The sequence below is a fragment of the Cavia porcellus genome, unplaced genomic scaffold (genome assembly GCF_034190915.1).
Source record: "Cavia porcellus strain 051 isolate PalLab524CR breed Dunkin Hartley unplaced genomic scaffold, mCavPor4.1 scaffold_3, whole genome shotgun sequence".
Classification (NCBI taxonomy): Eukaryota; Metazoa; Chordata; class Mammalia; order Rodentia; family Caviidae; genus Cavia; species Cavia porcellus.
In genome coordinates, this window is record NW_026947486.1 from 37,463,972 (window position 1) to 37,470,341 (window position 6,370).

General features: G+C 35.1%; 1 pseudogene; it reads left to right on the forward strand.

The window, feature by feature from the left end:
* The first annotated feature begins 5,243 nt into the window (after window positions 1-5,243).
* LOC100713936 (uracil-DNA glycosylase-like) lies at window positions 5,244-5,893 on the forward strand (annotated as a pseudogene).
* Window positions 5,894-6,370: the final 477 nt, after the last annotated feature.

The window sequence follows — 6,370 nt, forward strand, 5'->3', positions numbered from 1 at the left end:
AGTAGACCTGAGGATCAATTGAACAGATTAGAAAAGCAAGCACAACTACAAATACACTCAGTCACCTGATATTTGACAAAGGGGCTAAACATGTTCACTGGAAGAAGGATAGCCTCTTTAATAAATGGTGTTGGAAAAATTGGCTCTGCACATGCCGAAGACTGAAACTAGATCCATGCCTATCATCATGCACAAAACTAAAGTCTAAATGGATCAAAGACCTAAATATTAAAACAGAAACACTAAATCTACTGGAATACTAGGTAGGCAGAAGTCTCAGAGATGAAAACACAGTTCTCAGATGAAGATATACAAATGGCAAATAAACACATGAAGAAATGTTCACTCTCACTGGTCATTTGAGAAATGCAAATTAAAACTGCATTGAGATTTCATCTCACTCCAGAAAGAATGGCTGCCATCAAGAAATCATCTGATAACAAATGTTGGTGAGGCTGTGGAGAAAAGGAACACTGCTCCACTCTTGGTGGGGGTGCAGACTGGTGCAACCACTATGGAAATCAGTATGGAGAATTCTCAGAAGACTAGGATTGGAAGTTCCATTCAATCCAACTATTTACCTCCTGGGTATTTTCCCCAAAAAACTTAAAAGCTTATATCACAGTGATATATGTGCACCCATGTTCATAGCAGCATAATTTGTAATAGCTAAATTTTGTAAACAACCAAGATACCCATCAATCTCACAGTGAATGATACAGATGTGGTATTTTTATATAATGGAATATTACTCAGCTATAAAAAGGATGATCTTGAAGCCTTCATAAGTAAATGGAGACAAGTTGAGACTATTCTTCTAAGTGAAATAAATAAGAATCATAATTATAAATATCACATTGTGTCTCTAAGGTAAAAAATAATACAAAATGTAGGGGTAATAAAACCCAAAATGTGTAATTGCTATTGTAAAAAACAGATGAAAAGAAAGTGCTCTAAAATAGGTAACTGCATTTATGTTTAAGTGTGTAGGATTGATAACCATATTACTAGGTTTTTGTTAGATCATTGAACAGAACTCTTTGCAGTCTCACTGTTTGAATGCCCACTTTGTATGCTTTACTTTTGTAAATTGAACAACTATTTGTAAGAGGACAATATGTAATTTATCAACTAGTGATTTCTTACTGTTTATTTCTTTTTGAAATTATGTACTATTTCTACACTTTTTCTGTTTTGTTTTTTCTCTTTAAATAAAAATTTTAAAAAATAAAATTACATAAGAAAGGAAATAAAAGATCTGGACATTGAAAATTACATTACTGTACAAATGCTGGAGAGGCTGTGGGGAAAAAGGAACTCTCCTGCACTGCTGGTGGGAGTGTAGACTGGTACAGCCTTTGTGGAGATCTGTCTGGAGATTTCTCAAAAAGTTGGGACTGGAAATCCCATTTATTCCAGCTATTCCACTTCTAGGCATATTCCCAGAAGAACTGAAAGCATCATACCACAGTGATATATGTGCACCTATGTTTATAGCAGCACAATTTGTAATCACCAGATCTTGGAAACAACCCAAGTGCCCATCAACTGAGGAATGGATAAAAAAGTTGTGGTATTTCTATACAATGGAGTATTATTCAGCTATAAAGAAGGATCACATTGAGATATTTATCAATAAATGGGCACAGCTTGAGACCATACTCATAAGTGAACTAAATCAATCTCGCATGTGTGAATACTGAATAGTTTCCCTAATGTAAGTAATGATTCAAATATATAAAAATATGTGGTAATCATGATTCCCCATTAGGTGGCCTTGAAGCCTTATAAAGTTTTCACTCATTAATTAGAAAGGCTTTATTCTGGGCTTCTTGATATGAAAATATTTGAAGCTAGAGTATATGAAGTTTTACCCAAATATTTCAAGGAAAAAGACACTATGGTAACTACTATTAAGTCAGGTTATAAGGTGGTGAAGTACTAGGTTATTGAAACAGTCATGCTGTGACCTCTATTGTTATATTGTTATGTCCTGTTTTATCTCAATCTCCCCCTTATTGTTTCAAAAAAAAATTATTTAGTCATTTCTTATGTTTGTCTTAATTAAAGAAAAAATTCAAAAAAATTAGGATATATAAATAGTAACTCTTTTTGATTTCCTATTAACTTGTTTTGAAGTCCTGTAGTACTCCCACGATCTTGTTTTGACTGATTAGACTCTGTTCCATTCTATATGATAGTATCAAGTTTGAAGACATAGGCAACTACTTTGAAGACAATAAGATTCACTAAGATACCCATTCTGGTTTGACTATTGTCTTCTTTGGAAGTCCTGTAATGTTTACAATGCCTAAGTTTTATTGGTCTTGTTCTCTACTGTTTTGTCCAACTTTATAATATCTAATAAGATAGACAATTCTTTTTAACGAAACAAGGGACAACGTTGATAACCATTGTTGATAAACTTGTACTCTGTTCTACACCATGTGCTACGTCTATCCTTGGTATTGACTGACAGCTTTGTTTTGCCATATTTGACTGTATTCTTCCCCCCCCAAAGAAAGTAATAAGCACTAAGGAGTAATAAAATCCAAGATGTGTAAATTATGTTGTAAAAAAGAGAGGGAAAAAAAAAAAAGAAAAGGAGCTCTAACGGATATAACAGCAAGTGTGTTTGGGGGTGTTAAATAGCTGACTTTATCAATGTTTTTGGAACATTGAACACAGCTGTTTGCAGTCTCCCTGTTTGAATGTCCACCTTGTGTTCTTTGATACTGTGATTTGAGGAACTATTTTCAAGAAAATAGTGTGTAATCTACTAGCAGGTAATTTCTTACTGTTATGGTGTTTTGTTTTGTTTTGTTTTGTTTTGTTTTGTTTTGTTTTGTTTTGTAGTTCTGTATTGCGTGTACCCTTACACCGCTTTGGTTTGTTTTGTGTTTTTCTCTTTTTCCTCTTAAATAAAAAAAAAAAAAGAAAATTACATTACTGTGAAGAAAGAAATAGAAGACAATTCTGAAAAATGAAAATACATTCCCTGTTCATGGATAGGAAGAATAAACCTTGTGAAAATGGCCATTCTCCCAAAATTATTACACAGACTTAAAGCATTTCAATCAAAAATGCCATTGGCATACATCACAGGTCTAGAGAAATCATTCCAAAAATTCATCTGGAACACTAAAAGAACTAGGATAGTAAAGGTAATTCTGGGAAACAATGGTAAGGAAGGAAGCATCAAGTTCCTCAATTTGAAATTATACTACAAAGCTACTATGATAAAATCAGCATAGTACTGGAACAAAAACAAACCTGAAGATCAATGGAACAGATTGGGAAATACAGCCACATCTACAAAAACATTCAGCCACCCCATCTTTGACAAAAGGGCCAAACATATTCACTGGAATAAAGATAGCCTCTTTAATTAATGGTGCTAGGAAATTCCAGCTTTCCATATGCCAAAAACTAAAAGTAGACCCACGCCTATCACCATGCACTAAACTAAAGTCAAAATGGATCAAATATCTAAATATTAAAACAGAAACACTAAATCTTCGAGAAGACAAAGTACATAGAAATCTTGAAGACATAGCACTCAGCAGATAATTCACAAACAAAAATCAAACTGCAGAGGAAATACTTCCCAGAATCAAGAACTGGGATCTTGTCTTATTATAAAGTTTTTTAGGTCAAAAGAAATCTCCAACAGAGTGAAAAAAAGCCACAAATTGAGATAAAATCTTAGTCAACTGTCCCTCAGACAAAGGACTTCTATCTAGAACATATAAACAATTTTTTAAAAGCAGGCTCCTGAAGTTCCAATCCAAAAATGGGTATCTGAGATGAATATACACTTCTCAGATGAAGAAATACAAATGGAAAATACATACATTTAAAAATGTTCAACATCATTGGTCATTAGAAAAATACAAATTAAAACAATACTGAGATTCCATCTCATTCCAGAAAGAATGACCAAGGTCAAGAAATCAACCAGTACAAATGCTGGAGGGTTGTGAGGAAAAAGGAACTCTTCTCCACTTCTGGTGGGAGTGTAGGCTGGTATAACCACTGTGGAAATCAGTTTGGAGATTCCTCAAAAAGCTAAGGTTAGATGTTTCATTTGATCCAGCTTTCCTGCTTCTGGTCATCTTTCCAGTATTTAAAACATCATTACCACAGTGATATATGTGCACCTATGTTTATAGCAGCATAATTTGTATTAGCCAAATCTTGGAAACAAGCCAAGTGCCTATAAATCAAGGAATGGATAAAAAAAGATGTGGTATTTTTATACAATGGCATATTACTCAGCTACAAGGAAAGATTCATCAAGGCTTTTATAAGAAATGAACACAACTTGATACCACACTCATTAGTGAAATAAATCAAACTCTCATGGGTAAATACCATAATGTCTCCCTAATAAGAAACTGAAAGAGCATATATGATCCAAAATCTACAATAAATATTGTGTAAGGGTAAGAAATTGTTCAAAAAGGCAAAGTAACTGGGATAGGAGAAAGGAGGAAAGAAGGAAAAGGAAAAACACACAAATCTGTATATATGTACACAAGATAGCTAAGATGACTATGCTACTAATTGTATTAGTTCTTTGAAAAGAACAGTTAATACTCATATGATTAGATCAATCTTACATGTCTATATCTGGTAACCTAATCAACCCTTTTGAAGGTAATGATATGCAATATTACAACCATTGTTAAATTCCTTTCATCTTGTTTTGATTACCTATAATGTTACTGTTTTGGGTTTGTTGTTGTTGTTATTTGTCTCTTTTACTTTTTGCTTTTTTTGTATGTCTTTTTTCTCTTAAATAAATTTTAAAAATTAAATTAAATTATAGAAAGAATGTAACAAATCACACATCACAAAGTTAATCCCAGGGACAAAATTATGGTTTAATATATGGAAATCAATAAACAGAAGCAGAAGAAATGACAACAATCATATGACCACCCAATTTGTGATCACATCTTATGCCAGCATCACACACTCACTTATTCCTCAGCTCAATAGTCATCCTTTCCTCCCTAAACCCTGCCAGGAAGTCACATGCCTGCAGCTCCAAGCCAGACAATGCAGGAACTGGTGTGGTAGCTGTAGCTGAGGACAATGGTGGTTGGTGGCCCACCCAACCATGAAGGCTCAGTCCAGGTAGAAATTATCTCAACACTCTATCCTCTTCACTAATCTGGGAACAGCTGATCTGCATCCTGAGGAACAAAGCCACAGCAGGGCTAAGATTTGTAGCCTAAAAATTGCCTATGGGAATTCAAGACAGCTAGAAGGTGCATCTGAGTGGAAAGTTTAGAAAACTGTATTTTTACAAAGTTAATGAAATTTGTTGAAAAAGAAATAAAAAATTAGTTTATGTACCCCTACACCACGCTTTCACATGGACTGAAATGTGTGACATAAGAGATGTGAAAATTACCAACCTGGGACAGGATCCCTATTATGGACCCAACCAAGTTCACGAGTCCTGCCTTAGCATCCAAAGACCCAGTATGGAAAACATCTATAAAGCTATTATCAGAAATAGATGGTTTTGCTCATCTTACCCATGGAGATTTATCTGAGTGGGCAGAATAAGGTGTCATCCTCCTCCTTGATGCTGCCCCCAATGTCTGGGCACATCAAGCTAATTTGCATAAGGGGAGATGCTGGGAGAAGTTCACCTGTGCAGTCACATATTGGCTAAATATGAACTCATGTGGTATTGTCTTCTTGTTCTGGGGCTCTTAGGCCCAGAAGAATGACAGTGCCATAAAGAGGAAGCAACACTATGTTCTGCAGATTGTTCATCCCTCCTGTTTGTCAGAGTGTAGAGAGTTTTCAGAGGGTTAGACATTTTTCTGAAGCCAATGAGCTGCTTCAGAAGTCTGGAAATAAGCACACTAAATGAAAGGAGACATGAACCCAGAGAACAATGCTCTGTCTCCAAGGGTGGTTTTTGAGGAAATGACATTAAAGATCTCTTCATTAGAAAGATATTGATAATTTCTGTATAGCTAAGCACCTTAATTAAGGGGAAAATGCTTCCATAAAGCAACTAAAAACTAGGTTATCCCAACATGGAAGTTTTATTCAGCAAGAAATAGCAAAGATTCTCCTTGACTGCTTCTGTGCATTTGAACCCTCCACACAAGATAAGATGAAAGCCAGCAAGGCAAATGTGATTTGTTGAAAAATGTGTGCATCTCTCACAAAATAGGTGAGGTCAAATGCTCATGTTGTTCTCTTCATGTCCTTCACCTCGTGGTGAAAGGGAAAGGTAAGAGTCTTTTTTGGTGCCTTATGCCATATAATTTGCCTGATAGCTTACAATTCATGGTTACAAGGTGTCCTCTGTTTTTTGCTTAGAACTCCCCCCCCCCCGCTT